Source organism: Temnothorax nylanderi, unplaced genomic scaffold, assembly GCF_030848795.1.
Source record: "Temnothorax nylanderi isolate EJ_2023f unplaced genomic scaffold, tnyl_v1.0 TNYL_tig0414_pilon, whole genome shotgun sequence".
Classification (NCBI taxonomy): Eukaryota; Metazoa; Arthropoda; class Insecta; order Hymenoptera; family Formicidae; genus Temnothorax; species Temnothorax nylanderi.
Window position 1 is genome coordinate 109,017 of NW_027249476.1, and position 25,031 is coordinate 134,047.

Sequence of the window (25,031 nt, forward strand, 5' to 3'; positions counted from 1 at the left end):
CGTTATCGTGTCCGGATTTTAGCGTGCCCTTTGTATTACAGACCGACGCCAGTTCCGTCGGCTTAGGCGCTGTACTAACCCAGCAGATTGAGGGTAACAAACATATGGTAGCTTTCGCGAGTCGAGCTTTGTCCGACGCCGAAAAGAAGTACTCGACAACCGAGCAGGAATGCCTAGCGGTCGTGTGGGCAATAAAGAAGTTTAGGTTCTATCTCGAGGGCTATCGATTCACGGTCATTACGGACCATAGCAGCCTACGTTGGCTGCACAATCTGAAAAATCCGACGGGACGTTTAGCGAGATGGGCTCTCGAGTTACTCGAATACGACTACAGTATCGAGCATAGAAAGGGTGCGATGCATCACGTGCTGGACGCACTCTCGCGAATCTACGAGCAGGACGCTGAGTTGTGCGCGGTCGCCGCGATAGAAGACGAATGGTATGCGAAGCGGCTAAGGAGGTTATCGAGCGCCCGCGTCGCTTCCCGGGATGGAAGGTGGATGAGGATAAATTGTACTTTCGCCGACCTCACCCCGTTATAAACGAAACCGTGGACGATTTGGATCAATGGAAACTTGTCGTGCCAAGGGAGTCGCGCGAGGAAATCATTCGCGAAAATCACGATCCGCCTCAGGCCGGACACTTAGGTGTAGAAAAAACTTACCACCGTATCGCGACGAGGTATTATTGGCCGCGGATGTTTAAAAATATCGCCCGGTATGTACGCCGGCCGGTGCGACACGTGCCAGAGAACGAAGGTGGAACAAGACGTTCCCGCGGGATTAATGGGTCAACGGGTGGTCGAAGCTCCGTGGACGGTAATTGCCGCGGATATTATGGGACAGCTCCCGCCCAGTAAGTCGGGACACGCGTACCTCCTCGTAATACAAGATCTGTTCACAAAGTGGATTGAGTGTTGTCCGCTCCGTAAAGCTACCGGTAAAAAGATCCGGGAGGCTATCGAAGAACTCGTTATTTTTCGCTGGGGAGCGCCACGCGTCTTGTTAACCGACAACGGCACCGAGTTTCTCAATCAATCGCGAATTGCAAGCGTTGGCTGAACAGTACGGACTCCAGCATACCACGGTACCGCCTTATCACCCACAAGCGAACCCGGTCGAGCGAGTTAACCGCGTACTTAAAACCATGATTACGGCTTTCCTCGAAAGAGATCACCGAGAGTAGGATCAACACATCAATGAGTTTCGTTTCGCGTATAATTCCGCGCATCATACTTCGCTGCAAGCGACGCCTGCGTTTCTGAATTTTGGGAGGGAGCCACAACCTGTTAATCTATTTCGCGGGCGAGAAGACGCTGCTGTCGAGGTAGAAAACTCCGATCCCGTCGTCTGGAGAGAGCGGATGGAGCGCATCCAACAGCTGCGGGAGTGGATTGGCGAAAACTTAGAGACCGCGCGAATGAAGCAAACCCGATACTACAATTTACGTAGACGAGACCGCCGATTCGCCGTAGGTAATCGAGTATTAAAACGACAGCACGTCTTGTCATCCGTCGCTCAACACGTTTCGACAAAACTAGCTACCAAGTTCCACGGCCCCTTTACCGTTCAAAGGATTCTGTCGCCCGTAGTATACGAACTCGCGGACCCGTTAGGCCACCCGATCGGGAAGGTTCACGTTAAAGATTTGAAACCCTATTATGAATAGTATTCGCGCCCCATTGGCTCTTTCCTTTTATCGTTCGTGAAACTCACGCTCTGAGTATCTTTTCGTAGGCTGCCGCACGGTCTCCGCAGTAAGAGGAGACCCAAAGAAAAACCTTTTTTTCTTCTGCCATAGATTCCCGCGACCCTTTGGTGACAAAGTGGGTACACCGTCTGTTTATGGTGGACCAGGAGCACCCGGGATTTTGGCAGGCTCTAGGTGACAGGATGTACCGGCACAGTCGGCGACACACGGGTGGCGCGAGGCCGACCCGACGCGGCCATCCAAGCCGCCCCCGACACCGAGGAAGTCGGTGCCCAGGCCGGACGCGGGCTGGCCGTCCGGACGCCCGACTCGAAGGAGGGTTCCCCCGAAGGGGACATGCTCTGGTGGCTACAGCAGTCGCCCGAATAAGAAAGGGCCCGTTCGACGTCGGCATCGGGACTCCGGTCCTACGAGATCGTCGAGTGGCCGCCCGTCCCGCAGGATCCAAGCCTGGGAGTCCCACCTGCGGAGGAAAGCGAGGAGAACCGTCCGACTGAGAGGAAGGCCTGCTGGAATTGCGGGTCGCCCTCCCACTTCGCATATGAGTGTCTCTTGCCGAGGCGGCAGGGATTCTGTTTCCGGTGCGGCAAAGCGGGCTACACGGTCCGTACTTGCCCGGGATGCGGCGCGGCCTGGAAAAAGGAGGGCCCCTACAAAGAGGGCGAAGGCCACGACAAGGGCACGGAGGCTCCGCGAAAGCGGGGACCCCCTCCCGGGACGCCCAAATATTAAACCGCGCGCTTACGACCGCCCGACCTCACCCTAGCTGGGTGCTGCCGTCGGTGCGGTCACCGACTCGATTTCGCGTTTATCCCTTTCTTTCCGTTGAAGTGGAGACCGCGGGTTAGCTTCCTTCCTTTCCGCGATAAAGGGAGGAAATGTTCTTTTCGAGTTGATTTCCTTCTTTTCGTGTGCGTTTTTTTTACTGTCCTCTCTTTTTCTCTTCGTGCTGCCGCCTAAGTAAGTTCCTCATAGGTTAAGCTATTCAATTTGATTTCTAGTCCATTCCTGAATTTTCTTTTGTGTGACTTTGATGTATAAATGGACGTTATTTTGTAAATCCTTTGACGAGGGCTCAATGGGCCGTGAATAAAGTGCCAAACGTAAGACGAGCGTTGGACCCTTAAACCCACCTCCAAGACCTCCGTCCATTCGTTAATTCCGAATTGCGAAAGACCCCGTTCGTGCAATCATCGTACCCGATCTTAAGCGTTGCCGCGCAAGCCCGACGATACGTTAGAGCCACGATAAAACACAGAGTTGCGCTCCCGTTCTGTGGTCGACGCGTCGTTTTGCGTTTGTGTTGGTGTGCTCGCCGAAAACGGCGTAGCAAAAATCAGCCACGGTACAAGCCGGCGTACTAGGCTATAAAGGGGTGCGTCCCCGCTGTCGTCGACGCGTCCTGAGAATAGAAGGGCGGTCGACACTTGGCGTAATTGGGAGTATAGGCGGTCGACACCAAGCGCGAGGCACTTAGCCGTCGTGGGTCGTCGTAAGAAGTCCGACTTGCGTCGTGTCAGTACGAGAAACGGAAAACGGTCGAGACTTGCGTTCCCGAATTGCGATTTCCGAGGTTCTTACGACGAGGGGGAGGGGACGAAAATGAGACTTATTATTTTTGTTTCTTTTTGTTTTATGTCGTCCGTTTTGTGTTGGTCTGATTAAACTGGAGCCCTTCACTGGAAATCTCGATCGCACGAGCGCTCTTACGGTAACCCCAGAGAGGCGGGTGGCTGAGTGGAGGCAACCGAGCCCGGTATGCTCTCTCTTGGGGTGGGGTGTTGTGACGTTGCAGTTTCGCTGCATCGTGGCAGCGCCCCGCCGCCGTCATAAGGCGCGAGTTTGGACCAAATTAATTATTCGCTTCGCGCCCGAGGACGGTCCCAAGAGTCGACGCGAGATCTCCAGGGGCATAATTAAGCGTATTTGCATGTTCTGATCCTTTTATTTTATTTTTGTATCATGCGTGGCGCCTCACCGAGACGAAATACGGATCTTCGAGGGAATGCGAACGAGAAAAAGAGCCCGCCAGGAGAATCGAGCCGAGAGATCGATCAACGAAAGCGGGCCGCGGCGAGACTCGCGTGCCGACGAGCACAAGGGAGCGCAAGAGGACACGCGCGCGGCGGGGTAGAATGGGCTTCATCTGCCCTCCTCACCTGCAGACCGGACTCCGGGATGGATGGCCACCATTCCCGGACCGAGACGGAGGAGCACGGAGTCATGAAGCGCCCTGCGGGAGCCGTGCTTGACGGCCCTGCGCAAGGATACGTCGCGAACCTGCGAGCTCACCCCTAATTGGTCCGCGCTATAGCGTCGAGGGGCCGCGTACGCCCGGGGTGGGGCGCGCTTTCGATTCCGTCATCGAGCGAATTTTCGGCGATACTCTCGGATCGTCCTCCAGCGAAGTAAGCCATCTTGACCGTCTCACGTTAACGCGGCGAATTACGCCTGGCATTCGAGCCTGACGACGACGACCGGCCCGAACTGTGGCGGCAACGTATCCTCGGGAGGAGGCAGATCACTGGTGAGGTTGCCTCGCGTAATATTTCGTATGTAAAGCCACGACACCGCCCTCCGGGCCGCGCTTTCACTCAAGAATAACTTCGGTAATTAACGTATTCGCCGATAAGGCGTTGATTTGACGATCGACAGCGAAAGCGAGGGGCACCGGAATGGTCTCGTGGTCATGGGATCGCGACCGAACTTGCAAACCCCTGGAGATCGCGATAGACGTGTCAGAAACGGATTTCGAGATCGCGTATACGTCATTTCTCGCGACCTTAGCGTTCGCGACCGCGTGTTTCATTGTGCGTCGTAATTCGTACGGCCGGGACTTGGGTTCCGCACTTAGCATTATTTGCGCTAGAATATGACTCGCGTTGACTTGACTCGCGTTATTAATTGCGTTGGAATATTGGGACTCGCGTTAGAATGATTGCGTTCGGACAGTACTTGTGTTAGGATAATAGTCGCGTTAGAATATCATTCGCGTTGACTCATTAATTGCGTTGGAAAATGCGTAGAATGTCACTCGCGGTGACGTATCATTAGAATATCACTTGCGTTCGGTTATTTTGCGTTAGGATATTATTTGCGTAGGACGTCGTTCGCGTCGATATCTTATTTGCGTTGGACCGTCGCTCGCGTCGGCTTATTATTCGCGTTATGCCCGTATCACACTAGCGGCTCGCGGCCGCGAATGCGATTGCGATTTCGTCACTTGACCAATGAGAAAGAAGCTGCTGGCAATTCGGGCATTTCTCATTGGTCAAGAGACGAAATCGCAATCGCCGTCGCGGCCGCGAGCCGCTAGTGTGATACGGGCATTAGGATGCTATTGCGTTGACTTATTATCGCGTCCATTGCTCGCGGTAACTCCGTAGTTTCGTGTTAGTTATAAATGTCCAGATTTTCGGCCCATCATTCGGCACAGCGTGTCGCGTTCGGCCGTAATTGCGTTGGAACGTTACTTGCGTTAGATTTATTAATTGCGTTAGATTAAGGTAATTTGGCGACAGAATCCCCGCGTAGCTTGGGACATTGCGTTCACGCGCTCCGAGCGTAAGGCACCACCATTTCACGATATTTCACGCTCGACCCTACTTCCTAGTTACTCGATTATTTCGCGTTTACTCCGATTATTGCGTATTCGGCCGTATCTCTGGTCGATGTTATATATTATTTGTAAGTTAGTTTCTACGATTGTTCCCTTATTTGGTAACAGCGCACTCTGCGCGTTCACCGTAAAATAACGTAATATTCCGTTTCTTTTCTGACGTCCGCGTTACTATTATTATTTGTTTGATTCCTGACGCCCGCGTCATCATTTCCTTGCTTGATTTCTACGGTAGTAATGGAAGCCGAACTGGCACTGATTGTTTTACTTGAGAACTACCTCAGAATAAACGTTGTTATTAATTTTGTTTGAAAAGGAGAGAGTGTGATTTATGCGTCACCCCGCCGAATCTTGCGCTACCCTTAATCAACCCCGTCCATAACCGTTAGGTCGAGCTGGCCGATCTCTCGCACGCCGAATTGATTAGGTCTTGCGTCACTTTTTGGTTAAACTTTCGTGGTTCTTAGTGGACGCGAGTTTACGCGTCTGGCGCCCAATAATCATTTTCGCGTTGGATTATCGAACCGTGTGAGAGAGCAGTCGAAGAGGCCTACCACCCCTCTCTCCCTACCCTTTTGATCCGTCGTGCGCCTCGGGCGTAAAAAGACGTGACAATACATATAAATATTATTACATATTGCTCGATGAGTTTGCAGAAATAATGCCGTTTTAAAATAATTTATCTGACTAACAGATGATCAAAAGTGAAGACAAAATGTGCAATTTGTGATAACTGATGATAAGGTTGATTAAAAAATTTAATATTATTTTCCGAAGTGATAATTATGAAAAACGTTTAGCGAGAGGAATAATATGCTACATCAGGAAAGAATTTAAAGGATTAATTATAGAACATATACAAATATTGAGAAAATCGATAAAGAATTGTTCTACTCAATTTAAATCTCTCTATTTATATGAGAGAGAAATGACAAAATTAATACCAGAAGTTTTGTAAATATCGTAAGTAAGGTAAATATTAAAAAAATTGGTAACCCCTTCACCGATCATTGCCAAATTCAACAGTCATATTCACTTGATTCTCATAAAAATAAATGAAGTAGAGATCATTACCGGTTATAAGTCACCTGGAGTTAATAAAAGTATGTTTAAGCAAGAACTAAATAATATTTTAAGCAAGACAAAGAGTATAAAGGAAAGGATAATTTAAGGTGACTTTAATTATGACACATATATTAAAGGTGGATTTCTGGAAAAACATTTACAAGAAAAAAACTTTAAACGAGCACTACGCAAAGAAGAATCAACTACATTTTTCAATACCTAAATAGATGTAATATTCATATCTGAGGAAATAATTAATTATTCAGCAGGAGTATACGAAACATATTTTTCAGATCATAAACCAATTTTTAAACAAGGAAGGGAGTAATCCAATATCATCATTAAAATGTTCTAAAAAAAATAGAAAATTATCCTCCCTTTCAATCAATAGATGATAACGTATTAGAAAAGAATTCATGGCTAGATGATAGACCATTAAATGAAATAATGAAAAGAATAGAAAATAACACTCTATTCAAACGTGTAGATGTACTATTTATTACAGGATTACATTAGGTTGAACCGATTTTTAGACCTGATGTCCAGATTGTAGGTGGAAATCAAGCAAGAAATCACTGGCACTGTATATATTATGACGGAGAAAAGCTACATATTTTTGATAGTTTGTACTATGAAAAACAATCTTATCAAAATTTAACATCAATTGAAAGAAAATACATTAAAAAGCGATATCCTAATCTGTCAGAGAAAAATGTAATATTTGAAAAAGTTACAAAGCAGCTAGACCATGCATCGTGTGGTATTTATGCTGTAGAATTTGCTGTATCAATAGCATTGGGCAAAAATCCCTCTTGTAAAAATTATTCAAAAGATATTGAGAAAATGCGTAGGCATTGTTTGATGGTAATTAAAGAGAAAAAATTAATACCCTTTCCAGAGAAATAATTATTTAAAATAAGCAAAAAAAAATTTTTAATTGTCTATGGAAAAAAAAGGATAGGAAAAAGATATAAGTGGAATAGGCCTATAGGGGAAACCTCTTTAAAAAAAAAAAACGCATCAACAATAGTACCCCAAGGGTGATGAGGAAGACTATAGAATGAGAAAGATGAGCAATCTAATTAAATTTGGAAAAAGTACAGTAAAAAATAATAATATATGTATTTATATATGTGTATTTTTAGAGAAATAAACTTGATTGCAAAAAATTCGTCAAATTTGGTTTATTCCGGAACAAAATTAATATAAACGAAAGAGTATAATTAAAGAAAGTTAAGGAAGGACAGGGGCAGATGGACTTACAGGAAGGGAGCAAGAAGAAGATACAGCCTGTAAACTTTATGAAAAAGTTTTTTAAAAAAGTGTGCAAATTAGAAATTTGCACTTTGGTTTATCAACAAATTTAGGTGTGCGATTTGGAAATTTGCACATAGCAAAGTTATAATTTTAAAGTGAGATAGTAGGAAATTAGCAAATTGAATCCACAACGTATTGTTACGCGCAAAAAGCTTCCTCTATTACAAATCCTATGTCGGTGAAATAGCCGACAATATCGGTAGAATTGCAGGAGTATTGATAACTGCTTCGGATTTTCGAAATTTATGGCTGTGTAAAAGTTTCGGCCTTTATATAAGTAGAAAAATTAAAATAAAAGCTCTAAATTTGGAACAGTGTGTATTTCACAGAAAAACACAAATTAACTTAAATAACATGGTATAGTATTAACATTGATTTAAAAAATGGAGTAATAAATAACTGTATTACAGAAATTATATATTACAGATTGAAAATTTATCAAAAAACAACCTACAATCATTATTACCAAAATTCGAAAAAACAATTGTAATGACTACTAAAACAATTAATAAGATGCTGAAATGCGTATCATATGAAAAAGGATGCATGTTGCTGGACTATTTGGAGGAAATATTAGGAGGACCGACAGAATTTAAGCCATTTCTGAAATCGTATTTTAAAAAATTTGCATACACCAGTATAAAGACTGATAAATGTGTAACGATGCACCCCGGAAACTGCATCGTTCCGGCCGAACATCAGGCCGAGGCCGCCCGGCCGACCATCCGCCGGGCGAAAAACGGGCACGGTGTGCCCACTTTATTTTAATGTGATAATAGGAAGTCCGCGAACGGACTTACCGCGGCAACCGTCTCAACGCGCCGAGCGGTGCCGAAAGCGACTGAAGACCGCCGAACGCGATCGCGGCGTCGGGACGCCGTAGTCTCCGACCGTTCCGCAGCACCGTCCCGGCGCTCGCGATTGCCGTCGCTATCCCCGCCACTCCGTAACGCCGCCGCGACGGCTATATAAACCGAGCGTTTGTTAACGCAAATTGCGATTTCACGATCAACTTTCCGACCGACCGCACCGATCCTGAACTCCCGCATCCGCTAGTCAGAACGAGGGTAGAGTATTCTGTAACTCTTAACGACAGTGTCGGTATCGTTATGTTGTCGTTGCGCAGGTATACTATATGGGAAAAAAGCTGCGCAACTGTCGTTATGAGCACATAACGACGCATAACGAGTTACAGAATCGCACTACAGGAAAGCCTCTGGAAGTCGCGCTTTTAACGCGTGGCCGATCGTCGCCCGCGCCGCCCGCGCCGCCGCCGGCGACGATCGGCCACGCGTTAAAAGCGCGACTTCCAGAGGCTTTCCTGGGCTCAATTTTTAACGAATCTGAACGACTGACCCCTCATTTTGTAGGTCTCTTCAAGCCCTACAACTTTGTCAGTGGCGGCACATTTCTATCTATTAATGGAAACGAGATAAACGCAAAAAACCGCGACAAAATCCTTTTTTTCCCACTTTCACCGGCTAGAACTCGACAAATCTTGATTTTAAGTTAGGGTCTTCACGAAATGAATTGTAGGGCTTTAAAAGAGCTACAAAATGAGGGGTTAGTCAATCATGTACGGTCAAAATTCGCCGAGTTATTGCGAAAAAACGAAATTTTTCATTCCCCCTCCCCCCCTTAAAAACCCATCGGTCCGATTAACCCGAAAACTAAGAAATAAGTTCTTCTACACCCACCCAGCAACCCTAAAAAGGTTTCACTGATACCGCTTCACTTCCGAGCAAAAGCCTTTTTTTTGTCTAATTTGACTGGACTATCCGTCTCAAGACGCTTGCAGCCTTCCATCGGGGGTAGAGCCGCCGTACTCTACCTCCACCGAGCGCTTCTCGGTGGTTGGTCTCGCGCCTTTTTCCTCGATCTAGCCGCTCGCAGCCTTCCTCGGGGGTAGAGCCCCGTACTCTGCCTCCACCGAGCGCTTCTCGGTGGTCGGACTCGCGCTAGATCGATCCTGCTCCGCGCGATCTCATCGCCGCTTCCGCGCTTCGCGCCGTTTTCCCGCGCTCCGATCCGCGACGCCCGGAAAACCGGCCCCGCCCGCGCCGATACCTATTGTCACGCGATTCGGTCCGCGAGACCGCCGAAAGTACCGGCTCCGCCCCATACGTACCGCGCTTTACCTCGCGGCACGCCGATCATTGTATTCTACCTCGCGCCGCCCGCGACAAACCGATCATTGTATCCCGCGCACATCAAATCATTGTAAATATCGCGAGCACTTGTTATAGAATCAGTATTAATCCGTTGTAAATACCGCGAGCACTTATTATAGAATAAACTCTTGTTATTTTGTTACACCCGGTGATACGCTTTATTTTGCCAACCTCGCCTCGCGTCTGTTCCTCCGCGCCTCTTTCGAACCCAGCCCAGCCGCGAGCTAGATCCGCGTTTCGAAGACAGGTTGTTTTAAATGGAAGAATTACTTACATCAATATTTTTCTAACAAAAATGAGGTAACATCTCTCTAATACATACAAACTATAATATATACAGTGTATTTATACTTCAAGCATTCAAAATCAATAACTTAATATTCCTTTCAGTTGTTAGATAGAGTAGACTTTACTGAGTGGCTCGAAAAACGTCCTAAAGTTCAACTTCAGCTTCCTGAAAAAACTGCGCGTATAAAATTACTAGAAAAAAATGCCAAAAAGTGGCAAAAGTGGGACATGATTTATAAAATGCCCACAAAAATTAATGAGAACTATTTTACCGATATGGACCTGGATTACTTTTGAAAATATTTTATTACATCAGACATGCATTTATCAAATGTGAAATTAGTAAAATTATTACGGAATTACAACCTCGACAGTAAAAATGGATATATACAGAAAATATCTTTTTTTTCCATTTTTTATTTTATCTAAATATTTTATTTTATCTAAATCTTAATAAAACGTATTTTGCAGATATCTTTGGTACGTACTGGGTACCAAACTGAAATACACCAAAATTTTTGACAAAGCCATTCATTTTGCTATCAATGACTGCCCAGGAAAACTGGCTTATAAAATATTTAAAAATATAAATACATGAGAAAATAAACGACCTAAAGCAATACAAGAAATAAAAAAAACAAAGAAAAAATGCTCAATAATACAGTTGAAAAATTAAATTTACTTTTTGATTTATGACAAAATAATCGTATAAGCGTATTAATTTTATAAACAACAATTCTCGGGAAGATACACCAACTTTTTCTCTAGCCACCCCTATAAATATAAGTTAAATACGATTATTAGCTTAGTTGATCATACTATTTTGCTGTCGGATGAACGGTTCCACCATGAAAATTTGGAAACGGTTAAAGAGATCCTACTAAATAATTGTTTCCCTATTGACATGATTAAAAAACAAATAAAAAACAAATTATTTGTACTAAAAAATCGCAAAGACTCTACTGTATCAAATGATGATACTGGTGATAGTGCGTTTGATGCATCGAGACACATTGTCTTGCCGTACGTTAAGAGCGTGAGTGAGGATATAGGTCGTTTGGTTAACAATGTCGGTCTAAATGTTCTGCATACGATTCTCAAAAAACTTGACAGCATTATCAAGAGGGGTAAAGATAAACTAATTATCGCCAGGAACACTGAAATCGTATACAAAATAAACTGTAATGATTGCAATACATCTTACATTGGACAGACGAAACGTCATTTAGAAACCAGAGTTAAGGAACACAGGAGTGACATTACTAAACACGATAGTAATCACTCTGTGGTCAGCAAACACCGTGTATCACAAGGACATGATTTCAAGTGGACGGAGCCTGAGATTCTACATAAGGAAAAGAACATAAAAAAGAGAGAAATCGCGGAGATGTTCTATATAAAGAAATTTAATAACAACATAAATTTACAAAAAGATACAGAGAATCTCAGTCCGATATATAATAGGCTCATCTCGTCAACTTGAAATCGCTCCTATTGGTTATCCCAATTACCGCGAGATTCGGGGTGGGACTCAGTCGCAATTAGATGTGTGTCGGTACCGCGAAATTCAGGGTGGGACTCGTTGCGATCATTATCGATTCCATATCGGGGATGATTGATGTTACGAAATAGATCGTGGTTGCTGTATAATTCGGCGAGAGAGTATGTATTGCGCTCGTGGCGTGATACGTTGCGCCTCTTCGGACTATTTCTTCTTCGCCGTGGAACATGCTTTCGATCTTATTCCACGTGTTTTCTACGTTGATTTAAATATACTTCTATTTTTGTTATCTATATGGTGTGCTAATTGCGCTGCGCTCCCTCTCCCCCTCGACGAGATCCAAGAGCGATCCAACTATTAAACTCACGCCTGAGAGAATTAGCTGGCGGAGATTTTGCGTATCGTGGTGCGAGGAATCGCACCTGGCGCCCATACCGAGCTCTGGGAAAGATATCTGGTCGAATTACCATCTGTTGCCTTTAACGATTCCAGCTTAGAGTACTATAGAGATTTTTGGGAGATTTAGAGAAAAGTGACGGCGCACTCCTTCTCGGCCGGCGAGACCGGGGGGACATCATCGTCGTCATGAACGATATATAATAATATAACAATATAATATACATGTATATCGTGGGAGCGTCTATCTAAAAAAGAAGCTCGGCGATGCGGACAAGGCACCACCATTTTGTAAAATAAAAAAAATTTTAATATTTTTTTGCACTTTAAGGTTTATGTAATAAAGTCCTCCTCCTCCTCCTCCTCCTCCTCTAATAATATGTTGCTTGTTAAATATTAATTTTAATAATTTGCGGTGTTAATCTTTTTTTACTCGGAAACGACGAAAATTACATGGTTGATTCAGATTTAGAGAATATAGACGAATATATATCTTATTTAGTCGAACGGATGGCTAACGAAGCCAACAACGAACAACCGTTGGCTGATGAACAAGATCAGCCTGAAGAATAAGTATCCACTATCTTTCCAATATCAAAGAATAACGCAACACGAGGAGATTGAGACAAAAATTATTCCACAATATTTTATCGAAAGAATGTTCTTTAAATCGAAATAAAATTCTCATCATGTTAGTGTGGCGAAATGGAGCTAATAGGATCATTCGTGGCAATGTGAAAATATTCTCCAATTGTCCTGACCAGAGGTTTACTCGAGAATGATTACCGTGCCAAATCATCGTGACTCGGATTATCATATAATATTTTCATTCGCGTCTCATTTTGTTGTAATATCTTCAAATGTTATTATAATGTCTTGAAACAAAAATATATCATATAGAATGATATTTCAGTACAAATGTTTGTAACAATAGAAACGAAAGATATGCAAACTCGTGCGATCGCATTTGCCGTAAATATTGGAAAGCGTCAATTTTAACGAAAAATACTCATTATTTTACTGAACGTTCTAGCGTAAGTTTCTAAAATTTATAAAATAAATAATTGATAAATATTGAAAGTTATGAAATAAATGACCGTTTGGCACACATTTGGGTAAATGAGTTTTTACAGTTCGAAAAAAATAACGCAAAAAACGTCAACGTATTTTTTAAACATAATTTAACATTGATAACAAAGAAACAAATAATGATATTTTGACTAGACACCTAGAATTTCATCACTCGAACATTTCGCTTCACAGTTGAGTTAAGTCGTAGATTTTTCTTTATCGTCGATCAGCTAAATGAAATAAACATAAGACACAATTTATAAATTACGTGTTTAGACAATGTTAGGCGTATAGAAATCTTTATCTTGATACTTAAATTGTAAAATATAACATTTTATCACAATTCGACATGATTGGTTATATGTTATTCGAACGACGAATGCATGATTTATTCAAGTATGTTTCGTGCTCGACCGGATTCAGCGAAGTGCGATTTATGCCGGTACCACTCAGAAAGAGTGCGAAACGAGGGAAGGGCTGCGGATGAGAGAACGACTTACTTTACCGCGATTAATTTGCACCGGAAACTCTTGTCACACTTGACGGACACTTGACTGTCGTGGTTCGAATCGCTCGGAAATCTTGAGGCGTCGGTTGTCTGCCACAAACGCGAGACGGAGATCTTGCCGAGCATCGACTTGATGCACTGAGAGAAATTTTTTGGTGATTAAAACTATACTCGTTTTGTGAGACGTAGCATGGTGAACTTGTATGCGATATGTGGTTCATACATCCAAAATTCTGATAACGACGACTTAACGCGTCATAGTAGTCGATACAGAGACATTTAGTCATAGGTATATCTAGACAGTTTGGTAATCTTCTCTAGACGTGTGGTACCCGTGTGATGCCGCGAGTCATTTGTTTCTCGCTAAGACGCTTTCTTTTCCGTCTTACTAGTGCATTTGTTAAGACATCGACACTATAGAAAAATGGACAGTGAAACCATCAAATATTTACAAGAGTGGAATTTCGAAAAATATATCGACGAATTTCGAAGTAAGTATATATGAAGAGATATATCATGTACGTATGTGTAGTGTATGTTTTCCTCGGATTTTTCCAAAAGGTTAGTAGACAAATAATTTTCAATAGAATAAAACTTATAAAGTTAAGATTCTGAACCTTTAGAGGATCGGCAAATTACACGTTTATATCAGTATTTTTTTCTCAAAAATGTATATATATATGTTAATCTGTATTAAACAAAGTGCTCTATACCTCTATTCGTAACGCTCATCAAATAAATCGTACGTTATACTAGACAGTTTGGTAAACATATCTAAACATTGCTGTAATTCTAATCAGACAATGCGCTTACCAGATAGTTTGGTATTATTAACTAGATGTCTTGTTACACGATTATTCACTATACTGTTTGGTAAACCGATTCTGAATTCTGGATAGCGTCACCAGAAATTTCTCTCAGTGTGCCCTTACGACGGAAATCTTGCCGTCGAACGGAGGAAATCTTGTCCGCGAGGCAGACTACGAGCGCGAACGCGACACGATGACGTCGATGACCGTGATCCGGGGCGGAGCTCACTCGATGAGCTCGATGGTCACTCTCGTAGAGAATGTAAAGTCTCTTGACACTCACGCGCTTTGCTGAGATGATTGGGCGGCGATGCCGCGCACGAATAGGTGGAGAAACCACGCACACAGAACGTTTGCCGTTATGCCAAGATCACTTGATTTGGAAACGTGCGAAATGAGTCTGACTTGCGATCGTTCTCTTCCGCCGGGAGAATTCTCGAGGGACGGAAAACGAAGGCAAGATCCGGAACGCGACGCTCTCTGATTGATCCGACGATTGACGGAATTACGCTGTGGGGACAATTTTCGCGAACAAAGACACTGCGCGTGTCAAGAGTTGCGCCGTGCTCCGATTCTCGACAATACCGGCATGCGCGCACCCGTACGTGGGGTGGCATCGACGCGTGATCGACTTCTTCTTCTTCTTCTTTGTGATATGGCCTTTGAGCAGTACTGCTCTTAATATGGCCAGGACGAACCAATTGTCGTATGAGCCGTAAGGCGTGTCTTAATTTTCAGTTGCACTGACGCAATGAATTTAATTGGACTCACAATGCAGACAGTAACAGTCGCAATACTTAAAAAAATTTTTTTTCCGGACAAAACACGTCCGAACTGGTCCGTGCCCGTTGCGGCTATCTTCCGCTCGTTCCTACGCGTGATCGACAACTCCGTGCGGATCGAATCCGTGCCACGAGACTGACAGCAGGCACGTAGCAGTCAGCCTCGCGGACCAATTACATCGAGGATATGTTAGATCCTTAACACTCTTCAAAATAACTGTACTAACAAATACAAAATAAAGATATTAATTGCGTAAAATAATTATTAAACTAAAATAATGATTATAATATTATTATCAATTAATACCTTCATTAAGTTAACGTATTATTTTCCTATCAGATATCTATTGCATTACTTAAGAAACGTGAAATATGCCGATGCTAGTGATACATAACAACAAAAAACATATATTACTGAAAACCGATAATCGCATTTTACTGACAGTATTGATCTATTATATTGGATATATATTGAATCTATATTGATCAAGAATCTTCTCTGCGATTGTTAAAATTACCTTTTCAAAAGAAGTAAAAAGAAGGCGCCAAGTACGCTCGTGCCTTGTATCTAATTATTTTCTACGTAAAACTTTATCTTATAATCCTACGAAAAAAGAACTTTACAAAAATAAAAAACATTTTATATACCTACATATTTCCATTTTAGTGAAAAAACTGTTTAATCATTTGTAAAAAAGATTTGATAACAAAAACTGACGCCAACTTGTAATCCCGAAAAAAAAAACAAAAGTAAAAAAAGACGTACCAAGTAAGTACACAAAACAAATATGCAATAAAAGTACTCAATAATAGTATTCAAATGTATCGAATGTTTAAAAGAATTAAACTGTTCAAAAATTAACTGTTCTAAAATGGATATGAAATGAATGCAGTTGGATTATAATAAAGAAGAAACTTGGTGTGCTCGGGTCGCATTAAGGGGACTAGGCAGTCAGAAAATCGATTTTTTTTATTGAATTTTTCGAAAGTACTATCCTTCCCGAGTAAAATGCCGTTTGGTTCATGTTAAAATTCGTAAAATTAAGGATTTGACAGCCAAAAAGGTCGAGCGTCAACAGGCAAAATAGATAAAGCGTCAAAACTTTAAACGCGTTTTTCTCGGAATCTTTTTTTCTCTTCGTTTTGCAGTAATTGCAAAAAGACGGAGGTTCAAATCGATTAAAAAAAAATTGAGCATATGTAAAACATGTCTAGTTAAGGCCTGAACCTATGCATAAGTCTGTAAAAACTTCTGTTTTGACAAAAAAAAATATAATAGCTCCTTCTTTTTAATGAAAAATCACGTTTTTTTACATTTGCAGCTGCCATTTTTTTAATTTTGATTTTTTTCCTTTTTAAATAGGTTTAGTGCAGAATGGGGTCCTATAGAGTGCCAAATTTTCCAGGAAAATATTACAATTCAATTTTTTATGGCCAGGATCACTGCAAAACCACAACGGCACCAGAAAAACCGCCTATGCATCAGAAGACTGTAGCGCCGTCATATATATATATATATATATTATTTAAAAAAATTTTTTCTTTACTGTTTATGGTACTAGTAAACATTACCTAAAAGTACTAGTCACAATTTGTATTCAATTCCTTGTAATTAATTCCCAAAAAAGATTAAATTTTTACCAAATCTGACTGCCTAGTCCCCTTAAAATATAACATGTTCCACATCTGATGTTTCATAAATAATTGCTTACTAACTTGGCAACATCATAATCTATGATTATATGTACATATAAATACATATAAAATATTTATTACATTTTTAATATTATTCAATAAACAAACTAAATCGCCCATTCTTTGCTTTGTTTCGTAATCTCGTTATAATACACTTAGGTATTCTAGATATCTTAATTGTTACACTAAATGTGTGATTATTTGTTTAAGCAATTAAGATAATCGTATAAATGTATTATAATAAATTATAATTAGTTATTCATTATTGGAATATATTTTTCATACAATGTATTCTTCTACAGGAACGATATAACCTGATAATTTGTCACGATAATTACTATAATAATTATCTACTTTTATAATAATGCTTTAATCCGAATACATCTCACGTCGTGATTTAAAAATCTCATTGACTTAAATGTACACTCTAAAAAATCCAAAGTAAGACATGTTTGAATTTCAAACATTTTTCTACAGAAAGTGACTGATTTTCAGACATTACTTTAAAATTTTTTAGTTCTGATTAGAGTTTCAGCTTCTTTTCGAAGAGTATTTTTATGTTTATAAAAAAAGTTCCGGTGATCAACACTTTGAAAAAGGCAATTAAAAAATGGAATGCTAACTTCACACCCAACTTTAAGACCGAATACTTCTAAATAGAAAAATTTTTTTGGATTTTTTGTTTTTCAAAAAACAAAAAAAAAGTTTAATTTAAAGTCAAAATAGTTCTAATAGCTCAATTGATTCCTTTCGATAAGTAAAAAACTGCAAAACCTTAGAATTGTTTTAAAAAGTCATCAAAACGCAAATGACATTCATGGCAGACCTTCGAAGTCGAATATCTTCTTAAAACTCCCATCAAAACGCCTGCAACTCTACTACTAACTAGTAGCGATCCGACCACTAGTTAAAAAGATATTCGAAGATGCAACGGATGAAATTCGACTAAGCCCCGTTTCACACGTATCCGACACTGGACTACTGACGCTGGGTATCCGATCGCGAAGTGTATGGATTAATATGGGAGCATTTACACGTTTATCCGATAGCCGATTTGTGAAAACAAAGAAAATCGATCGGATACCCGGCATCGGTAGTCCGGTGCCGGATACCTACGTGTGAAACGAGCCTAAATCTTTCTGTCCGTAAACGGTACGGGCACGGCACGGTTATGTCTAAATCGACCTTAAATCGGAGATATATTCACGGAGGGAGTTCGTTATACGAGTAATATTGATATAAATCTCGCAGCATCGATATATAGGCGTATAATCGATTAAAGATGCAACGATAAGATTATCGTAAACAACATCAACGAGTAAAACGCATAATTTGTTGCATCGAGTACAGACATTCATGGTGGCGTATTAAAAAGTTGAAGAAAGTTACGTGCAACGTGCGTAACTTTCTTTCATTTAAAAAAGAATGTATAATTTTATGAAATAATGAGAAATTCTTTTTCTATACGGCTAATTCACTGCAAATCCAAGTGTGTTATTTTAACTAAAGCTCTTCTTACACATTTCTTGTCGTTTTGAATGCCATTTAACACGGTTGAACATATTAATACGGTTAAACGTGTTGATTTAACACGCAACAAAACATGTAAAACGAACTTCAATCAAATGTATCATTTTTAAACGTTTATGCGTGTAGAAATAAAACACTTGGATTTACAGTGTATGATAAAACGGCTTGCAATTACAATTAATTACAAAATATTCTATACATATAATCATTAGTCTATATACTCTATATAAATCAAAATGGTATAGTTACTATAGTTGTCTCTACGCTATTAAATATTAAAAGATAAAATTTAAACCAATACCTTGAGTTAAATAACATTTTGTTCTTTTTAATTGTGTGCGTCAAAATTTATTATTTTAACACAAAGAATGTTATTTTAACTCCATTGATTAGTCAAATTAATAATTAAATTAACATTGTTTTATTGTAGTTAAATTAACGACATATTGAGTCCGCATTGCGAACAGTGGCAAGACTACTACCTTTTGTAAATCGTGGCAGAAAAGAACGCGAAAAAAGTGGCGAATGCGTGTTAGAATCCAAAGATTCAATTGGCCTGAAAACTACGCTGGTGCGAGCACTGTCGTATTGTATCGGAGAAGTCAGGCTGTCTTAGGCCCTTGATTCTCTGCACGAGTATCTTTGGACCTGGGATCAGAGTCAGTTACTGGTCTGGTGATGCGAATATATAGCCTCTCCCAGTCAAGTCATGCGCTCACCTCCCAGTAGTCTCGCTGGACCACTGCAATGGGGCTGTTCCGATTCAGTACGGCTCGGTCGCAAGATATGATGTCGGCTGGGCAGCGCGTTCTGCAGTAACGAAGTGGCGTTAATAGCGATCTGACTGCGCCTCTAAGAGCATGTAGTGATATGGGCCCAAGTACTGCGGTGAGTTGTGGACCCAAGGAAAAGCACGGTTATCTGAGAAGCTTTCGGCTGTCAATCCGTTTGCTCCCCAACACGCAGTAAATGTGAAGAAGTCAAGAATGAATCTTCACGCCCGGGTTCTCGGATGGTCCAGGCACTGCACGTACGATGCGAGATTGATGACTCGGTTAGTGCGGAGACACCCAGTGACTGCGTAGCTGTCTCCTCGAGAGTAGGCGCTAGTTATCGGGTATAGAAACGATTAGGCCTCTTGACGCACAAGACTCATGCCATGAGTAGCCGTGGCCCCCTATAGCTTTCTTCTTCTTCTTTGGAAATTTTATGGCACCTAATCCTCCTTAGAATCACATAACGGCCAAGAACAAGTCGAAAATAATAAATACAAACTCGAAAGATTCAATCCAAACTCGGCGTTGATTGCATCAGCAATCTTCAAATATTATTCAGGACAAAACACGTCCGAACATGTCCACGGTCTCGACGAGACTTGCCCCCAGTAGCCGTGTTAAATTAAAATAGAAATAAATGGTAATAAATTATTTCGTGAATGGATGTCCATCTGTGTCAAACACAGTGCACGGGCACTGCGTTTCAAGCATTCCCGGCGCCGGGGATCGACTCGCAACGGTGGCGGGATTCGCGTCCGCATCTCCCACGTTGCAAGGCCGGCCAACTTCGACTCCCCGGCTAAAGTGAAAGAAAATCATATGCTTTAATGGGCTTGGAACCCTTAAGGGGAAGGTCGTTCGGCTGATTCGATTCGGAGTCGTAGATCAATGAGACCCCTTCGTCGGGACTGGAATCCGATTGGGCCTGATGATCGATCGAATGATGCTTTCGCTTGAACCGTGACTGACCCGTCTCGCGAAAACCCTTCGCAAATGGATTGTTATTGATCTTCAACTTTGTGATGTTCTCGTTTTGGTATGCCGTCACCGCGATAAATTCCGTCTCTTTGAAAGCAAACAACGCGGTTGGATGAGAAAAGAGCTCGTTGTAGTTCTTCGCATCGAAGCAACGGACTATCCAGATCCTAGGAACGTATTTGTGCATCGATGTTAATACCACGTTATTATTGGGGTCGTTGATGTTGTTCGTTCAATTTATTGAAGCTGATCGGATTGTCTATCCAGTGGCTCCCCGTTGCCGGACTCTCGGGATGCTTATAAATCCTATAGCCGAAGGGCTGTTGCGGCTCTGCCGGCCCCGTAAAACTCCAGCCACCCATATTGCTGTTCTTCCCCCCGTTCTGGTATCCACAGTACTTGTAGCGGCGATCGGAGGCCGGTGCTATCTCCATGAGGACATAATAATTCTCACGTTTCTCCAAACCGCTTACGTTTATCTGAAGTTCAGATTCTGAACGGACGGAAACATGTGCCGACCGCTCTTGGTAATTATCATTTCTGTATTATTCTCGTAGAATTGCTGCCAGATGTTTCGATTAAGCATGGGTTGAAATACCCATTCGCTTAAATTCATCCTCTCACCTAATTTGCGTTGTAGAGCGGTTGGTGACTGCGCGAAAAGTGGCGATGCCAGTTGCATATTCAGTTCCAGGAGCATCAGTGCGTTGTTTGGATCCTGAAGAAACATCTCCGATGATCGACGTTTCTTCTCCGACACCGTCGGTGTAAGGTATAAGGCAAACACGGAAATTATCAAAACGAACGTCGAAATCACGTGCAGTTGTAGAATGGAACTGAGACGACCGGTTCTCGCCTACCAGTGACCTACCACAAAACGGGATCAGTGCAATCCGCCGAAACTAGGCGAAGTATATGTGTCGTCGGTCGTTCGGCGCCAACACATGAGACAACTATGTGTCCATGAACCTTTTGCCCTTTCTGCCACGATTGACAAAAGGTAATATATAAGGTAACAAATAACGTTCAAGTAATAATTTTAAATGCCATAATCACACTAATCTACTGAACCAGTTAAAATAAATATTAACTCATTACGCGTTGTTAATCCATTTAACTTTTTCTTTCTTTAACCCTTTAGGGGCCACATATCGACCCCGTTGGAGTAAAATGTTATAATTTATAAGATAGTCTTAAAAGACGTCCCTGATAAAAGTTTTTTAGTTTTTTGTTTTTTGTTTTTTTTTTGTTTTTTTTTCTTTTCTGTTTTTTTGCTTTTCTGTTTTTTCGCTTTTCTGTTTTTTTGCTTTTCTGTTTTTCTGTTTTTTTTTGTTCTTTTGTTCTTTTGTTTTTTTTGTTTTTTTTTTATAACATAATTATGTACACAGGCCCCTAAAAGGTTAAAAATGTTCAAATACTGTCTGTTCCTTTTCCGGGTAATCTCAGTAGAGACATCCTGCACTTCTTCAAGCTTCTCATATATTATACATATTTGCCTTTCCGCTGAATCTCGATCAGTCGAACTCAAGATATTAAGATTCTCTAATGATTCGATAATATTCCAACAACGTTCAGACGAAGAAATTATTAGGTTAATGCGTGTACAAATGGCAACAACTGGCTTCTTTTATGTACATTTTACATTAGTGATATATATTAGCGATATTTAGACCCTGATAAAAATATGTGCACGGAAAGAACGGTTTTGCTAGAGTATCCAAAAAATCAGCCAGATCTACAGATCTGAAAATAACCCCGTTACACCATTGAAACAACTATAGTAAGTCGCTGAAATATGATAATTCTGTAAAAAATTTTGACATTTCAGCAATCAGTTTAAGTTCTACACAATTATTTTGATGGACCAACAAAACTATTCTCAGATCCGCACCTAGCCAAACTCCCAGACACCTCAGCAAAACCGCTCTTTCCGTGTACTGCATATATACGGTTTTTAAAATAAAAATATGAATTATATCGATTTCTTCGTTGCTATGCAGCATCGAGAATGCAGCAGCACAGTGCTGCTTATTAACCCTAGGTATGCACAGTGAAGTCTCCAAGACCCCAGCCCAGCTTCCTTTTTTCGCGCTCGTAGAAACTTTTGTCTCATATATTATTTTCTTTTTACTCGTATATCTCGGAACTCTTTAATTCAATCGACTTTTATGCATTATGGGCCTATTCCTTGATGTATTCTTGATCGATTAAAAAAATAAATAAATAAACTGAAATTTATTTTTGCTGAAGTTACGATGACAATGGGATGAGGTCTCCGAGACCCTACAGTGTATAAGTGTATAGACAAAATAAGACTGTGTATACCTAGGGTTAAAAAAGATAACATGCAATTTATTCACGCTCATGTACAAAGTAACGTCGACCACGCAAAAATTGTTGATAATGTTAGTACGGGTACAAAATTCGGTTTTGTGAAGCGCAAACGAAAGCCAGAGACTTGCAGAGTTTCTTATTCACGCATCATGGAAATGCACGCCCTTAATCTACACATACGGAAAGAACGGTTTTCTGTCTGAAAATAATTTTGTTGCACCATTAAAATAATTATAGTAGGTCGCTGAAGTATAATTATAATGCTGTAAAAATTTTGATATTTTAGTAATCAGTTTGATTGTTTTACATAATTATTTTGATGATGCAACAAAATTATTTTCAGATCTGTATCTAGCTAAATTTTTTGATACTTCAGCAAAACCGTTCTTTCCGTGCACCATTCTTCTGTACACACTTTACAAATATAGAAAAAAGATATCGATAAATAAAAATGCGTTAAGTCATTACAATGTTAAATTTACGTAAAAATCCATGTACACGCGGAATCTCGAGATTTTTCTCTTTCTCTCTCTCTCTCTCTCTCTCTCTCTCTCTCTCTCTCTCTGCGGTAACGAAAACTCACGTTTTTACGCCAAATCGCGTGTTACGATATCGTATTAAAACTTATAATAAACGACTGTTTCGGCCGAACTTCAACCGATGACATAATGTGCGCCTTTAAATATCAAAATAAAAATACATAATTATACTCAATGTATACAATATAGAAAACAATAGACGTTTAGCTTGTAAACGTAAGTGAATCTCGCGTATCATTAATGTATATATTATAAATGTGTATTTGGCGCCTTTTTTTGCCTTTTTTGAAAATTACATTTATATGGTATTATTAACAAAACGATATTTTCACAAGCTCGGACTATTCAGTATATCCGCTGTAATCTACTTTTCATTAAAAAGTACTCTTTTGTAAACTATTCATCATCATATACTGTAGGTACCAATAAATTCTAGATTTAGTAAAAACACAAGATGAATGCTATCATTTATCAAAACTCATTTAACCGATAAGCTTAAAGATGCAATTAATTATATGGATTTAATTTTAATTGTCATATACAAATTATCGAATTCTCTAATAAAAATTGAAACAAATTTAGATTTTGTATTAAACATTTAATCATTATGTCTAATACAAAATCTAAATTTGTAGAATATAAAGTTTATCTTTATTTTGCATATAATAATAATAAAAAAATATTATTAATTATTTCGGTTCGTGTGGAGGGAAATTATTTAATTTTTAGATCCAATTAAAGTATAAAGGTACTAATACCCGGACACTTAAGAGTAGGTAAATGTACCAATGCCTAAACACGTATCTATCTTTAAAAAAATTATAAATTTATGGAAATAAACGTTTGGATACCATAACTAAAGTTTCAAACTACAAAAAAATATATTTTTATCTTTGATTTTAATTTGCGTTATACTTATAAATAATAAAGGTGTCCAGATATAGGTACATGTCCGGGTATTGGTACTTTTAACTTAATTTCTAAATGTTGAGCAAGACATGATATATTAACTTCTTAATGGCTAATTAAGAAGATATTCGATTTCGAGGATGCAACGCGTAAAATTCGACTAAGTCCGCATAAAAATTATTTTGAAAGTTCTAGACGTTCTGATAAGAATTCCGTTTTTTAGTAGAACTCTAAGAATTCTGAAAGGAATTTCTATGATCGAAAACGATCCAGTCACTAGTTAAGAAGATATTCGACTTCGAAGGTCTGCCGTAAACGTCATTTGCGTAAGTTTTGATGATGATTTTTTAAAACAATTTTAAGGTTTTGGAATTTTTTACTTATCAAGAACTCTAGAACTTTTCGAAAGGAATCAAATGAGCTACTTAGAACTAATCTGGCTTAAAATCAAACTTTCATTTTTTTTGTTTTTTAAAAAAAATCAAAAAATTTTTACTTTTATCAGAAACTCTAGTCGTCAAAATTCTTCAGATGAGCTATTCAGAACTATTCGGTCTTAAAGTTAGGTGTGAAGTTAGCACCCCATTTTTTAATTACCTTTTTCATAGTGTTAATCGCCGGAACTCTTTTTATAAACATAAAAATACTCCTATACTCTTCGAAAAGAAGCTGGAACTCTAATCAGAACTATCAAATTTTAAAGTAGGGGTGCTAACTTCACACACCTTATATGAGGCAATGAAATATGAAATTCGATACTAATAATGCCACCGATAATTTCCACGATATTAAAAAATACTTTAGAATCCCTTACGTCAAGGGCAATAGCGAGAATATTTGTTGTATTTTGTGATGCATTAATTTCAACGTTCTTTACACTGTTCTGAAAAAACTCTATTTTATTATAAAAAGAGGAAACGATGTGCTTGATAATATTAGGAAGACTGAAATTGTGTATAAAATCAGTTGCAATGCCTCTTTTATAGGACAAACCAAGAGACACTTAAAGACGCGTATTAATAAACTTCGTTTA

The 25,031-nt window shown here is 40.3% G+C and overlaps 1 pseudogene; it reads right to left on the reverse strand.

Moving 5' to 3' along the window:
• Window positions 1–18,262: 18,262 nt before the first annotated feature.
• Window positions 18,263–23,642, reverse strand: LOC139782453 (T-box protein 2-like; annotated as a pseudogene).
• Window positions 23,643–25,031: the final 1,389 nt, after the last annotated feature.